The sequence below is a fragment of the Colobus angolensis genome, unplaced genomic scaffold (genome assembly GCF_000951035.1).
Source record: "Colobus angolensis palliatus isolate OR3802 unplaced genomic scaffold, Cang.pa_1.0 Scaffold5, whole genome shotgun sequence".
In the NCBI taxonomy this organism is placed as follows: domain Eukaryota; kingdom Metazoa; phylum Chordata; class Mammalia; order Primates; family Cercopithecidae; genus Colobus; species Colobus angolensis.
The window spans coordinates 33,119,351-33,132,208 of record NW_012118487.1 but is presented as its reverse complement, the minus strand read 5'-3'; the positions used below and the strand labels follow the sequence as shown (position 1 = coordinate 33,132,208).

The following is a 12,858-nucleotide window of genomic DNA, read 5'->3' as shown; positions in this document are numbered from 1 at the left end:
AGAGTCTTGGTTACCTCCTTCTTGGCCTGAAGCAGCTCCTCGGGGCACTTCTGTACTTCCTTGGTCTTAATCTTGGGGGCCTATCTGGTTAGCCAGTGGCTTTCTGTAGGCCTTCTCTGCCTTCAGCCTGTGGATGTGTTCCAGGAGAATCTGTTTGATTCTCATTTATCTAAAAGATAATGTAATTTTTAAGAGAAAAAAATTAGCTATGTTATTTTTCTTTGAGTACTGTGGCCACAGCCATGCATATTGCTCAGGCAACTGAAGAGGCTTGCCTCCAGCATCCTCTGCCATGACAAAAAAGCCTCATAGGATCCCAGTGAAACCAACCAAACAGCCAGCAGATCTGGAAGTTGATCAAAGATGGGCTGATCATCCACCAGACTATGATTGTCCATTCTCAGGTTCCCTGCCAGAAAGGGGCAGGTACATGGGTACATGTAATCCTAAGGGCCCTGCAGATGCTGGAATGTCCCAGAAGGTAACCTGCATGAGGAGGAGGAGGACCCTGCACCAGCTTCTTAGAATATATGATGAATCTGAAATTGACCACCACCTGTATCACAGCCTGTACCTGAAAAAGACTTGCCATTTTAGAACCTAGCACTGACTTGCCCATGCGGGATCCTGCAGAGTCTCCTTTCTCTCTGCCATGGCAACCTGCAATGTAACAACCAGTGATGCTCCATCAGTCTTGATTCCTGAGTAAAGAGCTGAAGGATAACTGCTTGGGATCAGAGCTACAGATAACACAGCTCCAGAGAGAAATACACTTTGTTGTTTTAAGCTGGATTTTGTGGAACTGTCTATTATTGCAGCATAACCTGCCCATCATGACTGACACAGTATCTTACTTATTCCAGACAACAATCACACAAGGTAGATAATACTGCTTACAAAAAAAAAAAGTGACTAATGTAAAAGTGAAGACTCAGGAAACTAAGTAATTCATGTCCGAAGTTACATTGCCAGCATTTGACCTGTCTCATTCCAAAGCCCAATGTATTTCCACCTTATCACTTTTCAAAAACTGTTTTAAAGTACAACTCATTAGACTTGCTATCATGTTCAGAAATCAGAAAGTTCTAGATTTGTTGAGCAATGTTGAATACGCCCTTGAACCATTCTTCCAGTGATGAAGAAGATGAAGTCCTCTGTGCCAGTTAAGAATACTTCCAGAGGCTAAAGAGAAGGCTGGCTGAAAATGGTCCTTTGGGATCTGCAGGAATTTAAGCTTCACCATAATTTCCATCAAGGGATAAATTAATGAGAGCCGCACAGACTGTCTAAAACCTATTTTTAGAGTCACATGCCCATCAATTTCAACATACTTTAGCAAAGACTTCTCTAAACTCTCGACATTACAAATGTCATTCCACTCGTATTTTGAAAGTTAAGTATTCTAACTTTTCTGTAGAAGCAGAAAAATGGAAATGATGTCTATATATTAGTAATTTGGGAAATCACATAGGAATTAAACTTTCATTAGGTCACTTCGAGGATTAAAATTTGGGAGGAAAATAAACTGCTCTGATTTTTCATTCCTTCATTCATTTGACAAATAATTATCAATGGAACTGTACTGGGCACTGGAGATAAACTGATGAATTAAATAGACAAAAATCTCCGCCCTCTTGGGTCCTATTTTTAGTAGGGGAGACAGATAATAATAAGATAAATGAAATATAGAGAGTTAGATGTGAGAAGCACATCTCACATCTAACTCTCTATATGGAGTTAATAAAATATAAGAAAAATATTGCAGAAATAGAAAAACAATGCAGAGATAGACCTTGTATGTGTGATGCAAAAGAAGGATGTAATTAATATAATATGGCCACGGAAGGTCTTACTGAGGAAGTGAAATTTGAATAAAGCAAAATAGCTAGCTACTTGACTATGTGGAGGAAGCACATTCCAGGATCTTGGAAAAGCAAGAATATTAGTTCCAAAACAGAACTGTGCCTTGTATAGTGAGAAACACTCAGGAGTCAGTGTAGCTGGAGTAAAGTGAAGAGAAGAAATTTTGTCTGTCTTGATACCATAAATCCCATCCTAGCAACCAGCACAGTGCCTGGCACACAGTAGGCCCACTGGCACATAGTAGGCACACTGTAAATACATGTTGAATAAATGAACGAATCAATGGGAAAAGGGAGTGAATGGGATTAGGGATGATGGCCAAAGGGAGAGTCTAACTTTATCATATGTGGTCTATACACTTTCTTTTAATAATAAAAAAAAGCAATTAAAAATGGCTTATTTTCAGAAAAGTGATCCTATTTTTCCTGTTTATTAAAATCCTAAAAGAATAGGTTTAAAATAATGTATTTTATGAAGTTTAACAGACGTTTTATCTTCTGGACAGAAAAAAATAAGGCAAATATGACCATATGTTAACAATAGTAAATTTTGGGATGTGATAAAAGTATGTGGTACTTTACTTTTTAAATTTCTAAAATTATTGTAAACAAACAATTCAAGAGACACTAAAAATCTCACATGCCAACAATGAAGTGGCTAGTACAGAGCTTAGTATTTTCACCTGCTGTTTCCTGTTATCCTCCACACCTGTGAGAGAACTGGTTTCTGTTCGCTTTACGACTGTAGAAACAAGCTCAGAGAGGTTATGGGAGTTGACCAAGGCTATGCACAACCAGGCAAGAGAAGAGCTGAAATTTTCATATAGCTTTTCTGACTCTAATTCCAGTGTTTGTTTTTTTACATTACACTATTCTGCATGTAACATATATATGAGGCTTTTCTACACCTATAAACTATAAAATATATGTAACTATTTGCTACATTTAGTAAATAAGTAGTAAGAAAAAAAGCTATGTAAAATTTTAATGTAATTTTATGCCATTGATATCTGTTCTTAAACAAAGCAATCATTCTGAATTTACATCTTATAGTCATTCCACTTACCACTCCCCTTCTTAATCCTCTACTCACCCAATCTTTACCCCACTAAACACATACTACGGAGTTATTCTATCTCATAGAATAACATTTATTAATAGAACTGAAGACCTCTGTTGGCTCTACACAGAGCTACTGGACTGCACCAGAGAAGAAGTTCTAACTCATTCTGGTTAGCCTGCCCCACATACACAGGGCTACAGGATGCAGTCTTAATGAAAACCAGAATTACAGATTGTAGATGTTTCGAAAGTTTTCATTTGAATTAATTATTCTGACAGCAGAACAAGATTGCTTTTTGGCCTTTTTTCTTTTTTTCCCGTCAGAAGGGTTTAGTAATTCAGTGTTGTTAAGAGAGAAATGTATCTAATTTAGTAAGAATCAGAATTGGAGTGGAATAAGTAAAAGGTGGTAAAACATAAAAAGCCAGTGATTTCAGGGATGCCCCAGTGACTGTGCATACAAGCTGACCAATGCAATTTAAGAGAGATATAGTGATTCATTAGAAATATCTGATGCTTAGTTTAGAACCCAGACCGCCTTATGGGTCATAATGGCATTCCTCCTTCCCCTTTGAGTTCCATGGACTCTCCTTATTTCCTGCATTTGAGAAATGCAAGCAAAGTGCCCTCTTGGGCACCAAGCAGGAGTCTCTGCTTCCTCTGCAGTGATGAATGACAGAGTTAGAATGTCACAGCTAGAATCATCTAGGGAAGATGCCATCCATTGAGTGCTAAGAGAGAAATGTCATTTCTAAGAAAGTGCTTTGCCTCACACATCCTTCATGGCCTTTCCCCATAAGCTCAAATAATCTTAAAACAAATCCTAATTTGGAATCTGTTACTGAAGAATTCTAGCTGATAAAAGTGTTTTGGATCTCTTTCTCTGGCAGCCTTGATAAATAAAGTTAAAGGCCATTTCTTTAATTGTACATGCAGAATTTAGTTTTTATAGCATTTGAAAAGTATACCTATTAATAAACTTTTCGATAATAAAAACTTAGAAGAAATCTAACCAAAATGACATACAATGTTAAGTATGGGAAGGGTCTTTAAACAACACTGTCTCATCTATGGCAAGGTTCTATGGTCTGACTATAATGCCTGTTGAGCAGCCCTTGTCTATTTGGTTTTCTTTATACTTGAGGAAAAAGAAAAAAGAAAAAAAGGGAAACAAGAAAACCAGCAATGTTCAACAATCCTTCAGGCTATTTCCAAGAACAATCTTTGTACCTCACAACATCTCCACCTAGTGACTCCTTAAGGATCTTACAGCAATTCCTAGAAATTACTCGTTTTAAATTTACAGTAATATGCCTAACTTCATTTCGGCACAGCTAGTTTAACCTTAAACACATGTATTTAGAATTAATTACTGGGAACTGAGAAGGTACCGACATGAAAATGAAGAATGCGGAGAATCTTTTTCTGGAGAAATAAAAGAGCAGCAACAAATAGTAATCAATATAACAATCACAGTTTCCGAGGTAGAGAATTGGTGACAGTCAAACAAAGCCAACCAGGTCTATCAGTCTAGGTTTCCTAGTTGCTTTATTTTGAATGCACACATCTTATATAAAATGACATTTGTATTCATTGACTAAAGGGCAGACAGCTTACAAAAAATATTTGTTGAGCTTCCAGTGTGCATCTAGTATTATGCCAAGTTTTCCACTTGTTTCTGGACATATTCTGAGACAGTATAGTATAGTAATTATGTCTGTAGGTTTCAAACTGGAGCCACTTACTTGCTATACGACTTTGTCCAAACTACTTACGGTTTCTGCATCTGTTTCCCCATCTGCAAAGTATGGCTAGTAACTTTACCAAAGTTACTGTGAGAATTAAATGAAAATACGAAAAGCCCTTAGGATTGTTTCTGGCATCTAAAAGTGGTCAATATTTGTTAATATCATTTATTATTTTATCCTCACAATCCCCACTTTACACAGGGTCTGTCTGGCTCCAAAGTCCCTGCTAATTCCTCACTGTTGTAGTATATTTAAAAATTAAAAATAAACTTTGTCAACAAAAGTTAAATTGGTAGACATTCATTGGCTCCTTGAACACATGGAGAAAGTACATTAGTAGTTAATGTGGAAGAAATAACCTTGAGGTTGGGAACAAGGAGACCTGTGTTACTCGATGATTATTCTGCACATGAAGTTCCTTGTTAGCGAATCTACATGAGCTAGGTTCTTTATTGTCTAATATTCCATGAATCTAATATTATCTATAAAGAGTTGGTTCCTGAAGGTGTTTTTTTCTTTCCTTGTCTGCATTCAATCTCGAGCTATCTTCAAAGGAAGCAAAATTGAAGTTATGTATACAGAATGCCAAACAACCCTATCTGTGAAAGTTGGTTTTACGCGAGCATAGAACCCAGTTCGGCAGTTTGCCTCTGCCAAATAAGTCTGCAAGCTGATGAGTGGCAGCGTCAGGCCTATTGCTAGGTCTACCTAATTTAACCCATTTTCTTAGTCATTTAAATCACTTATACTTTATACTTTTAGTCCTATTTGCAAATCCATCTTTTAGCTTTATAACCCACCTCCCCCCAGCCCCTAATTTCAAAGGTCCACCGGATATACGTGGTTGTTTTGCGTCAGACTAGCAGTTTAAGACAAGAAAACTACATCAAACAAGAAAAAGAACTATTACGATGCATCTATGTTTTCTCTTAACTACGGAATTTCACATTATAGCCCTTGTCTTCAGACACCTAAACAATGCACGCAGGACCTTAATTTATTATTCCGTGCCCATCCACACCCTAAAAACCGCTCTCTTCACCCCAATTGCTCGAACTGCCTGTCACTCCAAGCACTTCGACTAGCCGCAGAGCCTCATTTAAACTTTATCCCCACTCTCCCCTCCTCGCCCCGCCCCGAAGATAATTCCTGATTGGCCGAGGCACCACTCCTCGTGGGGCTGCTTAGGCCACTGCGCGCGGTGCGCGCTGGGAAACGAGTGGAGACACGAGGACTAGCGCGAGCGCTCCTGGTGGGCTCCCCTCCCCCTGCGGCGACTCCCCGCTCTGACCGACTGGTCCCCTAAACGGTGGTGGCAGTTTTTGGTCGTTGGTCACCGAGATTTAGGACCAACATTTGGAGACTCGAAGGGGTGAGGAGGGGAAAGGGGAAACGGGGTCACTACTAAACCACTGCTAACGGCTGGAGACAGTGCCTGGCTCATTCTCACGCGGAATACACAGTGGGGGCTGGCGGTGGTGGCAGCGGGCTTCACCCTTCGTCCTTCCCTAGCCCCGTCGAGCAGTGGGAGAGCAAGTGTCCGAGACGCTGCCTCCCGCCCCGGCAGCATCCTGCCAGAAGGCGCCCTCGCAGTCACCCAGGCGCTGCATGGTGAGGGCCCAGCGGCCAGTCTCTGGGGCGTCTGGCGGCTTCTTCCGCTCCGTGGCGCTGTGCGCTCTCCGCCTTATTTCCGCTCTCCCCCGCTGCCTTCCGGCCGCTTCCCACCTACGCTGCCTTCCGTGTTCTTCTCCAGACACGCTGCAGCCGACGACCAACGACCGCTGCAGGCCCGGGCCACCGCCTGGCTGTTGGGCCCGCGCTTCCCCTGGAGGCTTTGGGACGCCGTCTGGGGCGTCCCGACGGCTGGGTGAGATTAAGCAGTCTCGTTTCAGAATTGAATTCAGGCTGGGTCAGCTTTAGCAGGTTCCTCGTCGTTTTCATGGAGTTCTAGACGGGGCTTAGCCTCGAACTTTCCTCTGCCGTTGTCTCTCTTCTGTCTCTTCTCCGAGTACCTCCTGTGTGCTGGGCTGTGGGCAGTGGGAGGCCGCGGGTGTTCAGGGAAGATAGCTCGCCACTCCCCCGACATACGGACGGCAATACAAGTCGTGGCACCACCTTTGTTTCCTGACATCTGGTAGTTTTTAAACCACTAATTTAAAAATGTTTCTTTTGAGCTACCGGAAAAACCGCAGAACCCGGCGTCAGGAGGCGCGGGATTTAATCCTGGCGTTAATATTCTGAGATGTTGTGAAGCTCCTTGATTTATTTGGGCACCAGTTTTCTCCTGTGTAAATTTAGCTCAGCTAATATTTAAGTTCTTTAAGCTTTAACTGTCTTTACATTCTTGATAAATTCCCCGTAACCTTTATGTTATATGGTAATCCTAATATAGGCAGATATCAAAGAGGAAATATCATAAGGAGTTTTTTAGGGTTTTTTTTTTTTTTTTTTTTTTTTTTGAAGGAGTCTCGCTCTGTCGCCCAGGCGCGAGAGCAGTGGCAGGATCTCGGCTCACTGTAACCTCCGCCTTCCGGGTTCAAGTGATTCTCCTGCCTCAGCCTCCGGCAGTAGCTGGGACTCCGGGCGCGCGCCACCACGCCCAGCTAATTTTTGTATTCTTAGTAGAGACTATGTTGGCCAGGATGGTCTCGCTCTCTGGACCTCATGATCCACCCGCCTCGAGATCCCAAAGTGCTGGGATTACAGGCGTGAGCCATCGCCACGGAGTTTTTTAAGTCTTGGCTTCTTTTAAAAATTGGCCTGATTTTGTGTTTGAGAATGGCGTTATAACCAGGAAGCAGGATATGTTGCATGTATAAGGAGAATAACATGTAAAGGTCATGTTCAAGTGTCGGTAGAATTTTGCTTATTTAAATAATGGGAAGATATTTTCGTTTCAAGAATCACCATAACGTATATACAGTTTGACAGACTTCCGTTTGGATCTCCTTATGGGGGTCTAATGATAGATTTGTTTTCAGGGCACACATTTAAAACATTCTACTTTGTTTGCATCTGTCTGCATCTGTTTGCATTGTTAATAAAATTTGTTTACATCTTTATAGACGAAGATGACTATTAGTGCTGCAATCACTAAATGTTAATGCTTTCTGCTTAAGGCACTGCTTTGATTGCTAATTTTCACTTAGGATGGAGTAATGGACTTGAATATTACTGCCAAATATACATGTCAATACTTAAAATATGTGCATTACTGGATATATCATGAAATAAGAGTTATTGATAACGAGAGCAAAGCCAGTTTATGGACTGAAATTAAGCCTCAGGTTTAATGGTGGTTATTTTATTGTTAGAAGGAAGACATGTCAGTTTAAGTAGAGTTTGTGAATATAAATCAAGTAATTGCTGTAAAAATTGCCCAGATTTGCATATTAATGCCGAATATCATTTCTCATTTTACTACCCGAAGGTTGATAAGGCAAGAAAATGTGATCTCTGTGTTCAAATTGGTAACAGATTTAAAATAACAGATTATGAAAGACCTTGTGTGAAGAATGGTGCACTTATTTTGGACAAGAATATCCTTATCCTGAATTCAAAGAGCATGTACGCCTTTGTGTTCAAAGCAATATTTTTTAAAAGTATTACAGTTTTTTAAAGTAGCTCAAGTTTTAAGTCATTCCAAATTTAAACTTAATATCAAAACGTATCCATTATATATTTAACTTCTAGCAGTAAAATGTACTCTCATTCTTTAATAAAAACAACCTAAGATGGAATTGAACTGATCCATCTATACATTTATTTCAAAATAACTTTAGACTTCCATATCCACACACTTTTGATTAACTCTTCTCATTTTCCAACCATGTTGGCTGTAGTGCAGTCTGTCAGTAAAACGAATTGCTGCTTAAAAACAAACCGAAAACCTCCATTGACCTGGCAACCGTGGTTTCCATGTACTATATATACTCAATGACAACTGAACTAACAAATGAGGAGTTTAGTACCATGTAATTCAAGGAATGTCATAAAGGTTTCATGTGCCTCTATAAAGGCACATTTTGATATTCTTATTTTGTTTTCATTATTACATTGAGTTTTCAAAATCAGCAGTAAGATTATATAATGTTCACTTTCACAGCTTTCTAAATTTTTACAGTAACTTGGAAGATGAAGTTTCAATTGAAGTAGTTTTAATACAGCTGACGCAGTTCCTTTAAATATTTTTCATTAATATTTTCTTAAATTGTGCTTGTCATTTTTTTATTAATATACTTTCTATTTTTGAAAGGCAGTACAAATTTGAAAATACATATTTTTGAGAATTATTAAGAAGGTTAAAATTAAAGGAGATATAGTGAGCACTTAAAAAGGCTTGATTCAGATTGTTACTTCAATAACTTATGATTTGCTATCCTGTCTTGGCATTTTGCTTCATACCTTAGAGAGGTTTTTTTTCCTTTCTTCTATTTTTTTCTTTTGAAAGTGAGCTAGAGAGGAATTTTTGAAAGTCCACAGTTTAGGGAAAAAAATACATGTCTGAAAGCTGGAGTTAAATATGGCGCAACTTTTAATTTCTCATTCCCACTTTGTCTGCAAAACCATTTTTGTCATTCTCTTACTCAGGATCCCTCCTTACTTGGATTACTTGGGTCAGCAGGGTAAGGAAACAAGTTTTTTAGAATGCTTTGGAGTGCGACTCCACACCTGAAAGTGGCAGAGGACAAATTGAGTCTGGAAGCCTCAATTGATATGTCAGTTTTGCTCTAATGTATAGTACAGATGTGCTTTGTTGGATATTTAGGTAACTCTCAGATTGATTCTGGAGTATTTTAGAATGAATGTATTGTATGCTTGTTTTAGATTTGATTATATTTCTCTGGCTATTCTTGAATTTTGCCTCTTTTAGAAATATACTTTTGTTAAATTAATACGATAAAGTTAGGTAATTTTGAACTTGTGAATTATACACATGCATATGTTTTGTTTTGGAGGCTTTGAGATAACACTTTTTTATTCTAAAGAGAGTATAGGATTGGTGACTCTTGAGTGTGTCTTTTACTTCTGTAATTTCAAGCTTTTATAATATTTTGAGATTTCTTGAGATGTACAAAGTCTAGCATATGTTTCTAGTCATTCTCTAGTAAAAGAAACCTTTAATGTGTATAGATTGGCCTGTTATTTCAACATAAGAACCTAGATAATCTCTTTAAAAATATAACTTTAGAGATATGAATTAACCCGAAAAATAGGCCTGTAAGGTAATTGTAGGGATGGGTTGGATTGCAGAAATCAGCCATTTGGAGCTACCCATGAATTGTAGTTAAAAAAAAAAAAAAAAGGTCTTGTTTGTTAAGTTAAATTCTACATTTTGGATAAAATGGGAGCATATTTATTGCTTCTATAACCAGTAAGTAGCATATGTAAAGAACCATATTAAAGCTGTTGCAACAGTAATCGCTGTTTTAATGGCAAAAACAGCGATTACTTTTGCACCAGCCTTTTAAGTAGATTCTTGTTTTTTCTCTCGCTGTTTTTCCTGTAGCCTGTTTAAAAAATACAAATCTCCCAATTCCCTATTCACGTTGTATCAACATGATCTTTAGTGTAGTGGGCCAGTATGATGTCCTGTGGGATGTCGAGGCCATTGAAGACTCTCTAAACTAAATTATGGAAGAGAGTTCAGAGTTATGAATTTCTGAGGCTCCATGGTTTTGGGCCCTTGGTCTTTTCGATTACTAATTTTGTAACTTTAAGCAGGACTCTTCATATTTGATTTTGGTTTTCTTGTCTACAGTATTGGAGGTCATCTAAGGTCCACTTGCAGTTCTAATATTTTCTTATTACAAAATCTTCAGTAATGGCATATGGCAAAACCTAGAGTCAAATAGTGTTAAGTTGAGAAAAGTAGTTATATCATTTAAAATGCTCTTACTTTTAAAGGAATGGTGACAGAAAACATTGAATTTTTTAAAAGACAAAAGACTGAAAGTTGGTTGCTCAGTCCTTATCTTTTTTTTTTTGAGATGGAGTCTCATTCTGTCACCTAGACTGGAGTGCGGTGGCACGATCTCAGCTCACTGCAATCTCCACCTCCTTGGTTCAAGGAATTCCCCTGCCTCAGCCTCCCGAGTAGCTGGGATTACAGGCACATGCCACCACACCTGGCTAAATTTTGTGTGTTTTTAATAGAGACGGGTTTCACCACGTTGGCCAGACTGGTCTTGAACTCCTGCCCTCAGGCAATCTGCTCACCTCAGCCTCCCAAAGTGCTGGGATTACAGGCATGAGTTACCGTTCCTGGCTAGTCTATCTTTTTAATGGTTCTGATTACAAAAAATAACATTTCTTTTATCTGAATCTATTAATAGTACATTGTTTTATTTGTTGCATTTGGTGTCACATAAATCTTCCATGAAGTGTAGTGTAAGATACACAGCTGATAATACAGACATAAGACTTTTCCCTTGATAAAAATTATTTTCTACTTTATATTTCTGCCATTTAATAAATGTGTGAGGATATTCATCTTAAATCCTCACTTAAAAAAAAAACAGTAGGCCAGGCACGATGGCTCACACCTTTAATCCCAGCACTTTGGGAGGTCAAGGCGGGTGGATCACGAGGTCAGGAGTTCAAGCCTGGCCAACATAGTGAAATCCCATCTCTACTAAAAATACAAAAATTAGCCAGGCATGGTGGTGCGTGCCTGTAGTCCCAGCTACTTGGGAGGCTGAGGAAGGAGAGTCACTGTACTCCAACCTGGGTGACAGAGCGAGACTCCGTCTTGGAAGACAAAAACAAAAACAAAACAATAAATGTGTGAGGTTGGTAAATTATGAGAACCTAAAAACAATATAAAGATAAATGAGATAGTACTTATCATATTGAAATGAACAAGAAAGGAGGAAAGCTGAATAACATTTTTTCCTTCTCCGGAGATAGATCTTTATTATATAGTTTTATTATTTTTTAATATTTATTATTTTTTAATAAGTGAGTTTCTATCACTTCTTGGCCTTTTGGCCAAGATCAAGTATAGTATGTGTTACTACCAGTTTAATATCTGATATGTCTTTTGAGGACAAATCTTTTTTTTTTTATTACACTTTCAGTTCTAGGGTACATGTGCACAATGTGCAGGTTTGTTACATATGTATACATGTGCCATTTTGGTGTGCTGCAGCTATTAACTCCTCATGTACATTAGGTATATCTCCTAATGCGATCCCTCCCCGCTCCCCCCACCCCAAGACAGGCCCCAGTGTGTGATGTTCCCCACCCTGTGTCCAAGTGTTCTCATTGTTCAATTCCCACCTGTGAGTGAGAACATGCAGTGTTTGGTTTTCTCTCCTTGTGATAGTTTGCTCAGAATGATGGTTTCTAGCTTCATCTGTGTGCCTACAAAAGACATGAACTCATCCTTTTTTATGGCTGCATAGTATTACATGGTGGATATGTGCCATATTTTCTTTTTTATTATTATTATACTTGTAGGGTACATGTGCACAACATGCAGGTTTGTTACATATGTATACATGTGCCATGTTGGTGTGCTGCACCCATTAACTGGGCATGTACATTAGGCATATCTCCTAATGCTATCCCTCTGCCCTCCCCCCACCCCATGAGAGGCCCCAGTGTGTGATGTTCCCCACCCTGTGTCCAAGTGTTCTCATTGTTCAATTCCAACTATGAGTGAGAACATGTGGTGTTTGGTTTTCTGTCTTTGTGATAGTTTGCTCAGAATGATGGTTTCCTGCTTCATCCATGTCCCTGCAAAGGGCATGAACTCATCCTTTTTTATGGCTGCATAATATTCCATGGTGTATATGTGCCACATTTTCTTAATCCACTCTATCGTTGATGGACATTTGGGTTGGTTCCAAGTCTTTGGTATTGTGAATAGTGCTGCTATAAACATATGTGGGCATGTGTCTTTATAGCAGCATGATTTATAATCCTTTCGGTGTATACCCAGTAATGGGATGGCTGGGTCAAATGGTATTGCTAGTTCTAGATCCTTGAGGAATTGCCACACTGTCTTCCACAGTGTTTGAACCAGTTTAGTTTACGATCCCACCAGCAGTGTAAAAGTGTTCCTATTTCTCCACATCCTTTCCAGCACCTGTTGTTTTCTGACTTTTTAATGATTGCCATTCTAACTGGTGTGAGATGGTATCTCATTGTGGTTTTGATTTGCATTTCTCTGATGGCCAGTG

At 39.1% G+C, this 12,858-nt stretch overlaps 1 protein-coding gene across 4 annotated transcripts in view; it reads left to right on the top strand.

Moving 5' to 3' along the window:
* The first annotated feature begins 5,825 nt into the window (after positions 1-5,825).
* RBM46 (RNA binding motif protein 46) overlaps positions 5,826-12,858 on the top strand; it is a 52,795-nt gene continuing 45,762 nt past the window's right edge. For 2 of the 4 annotated variants that reach the window (XM_011959750.1, XM_011959752.1), the window contains exon 1: positions 5,826-6,044. The gene's annotated coding sequence lies outside the window, so the exon portion shown is untranslated. Of the gene's footprint in view, positions 6,045-6,122; positions 6,284-12,858 lie in introns of those variants that run through there. The other 2 variants (XM_011959753.1, XM_011959751.1) reach the window with 1 other exon arrangement.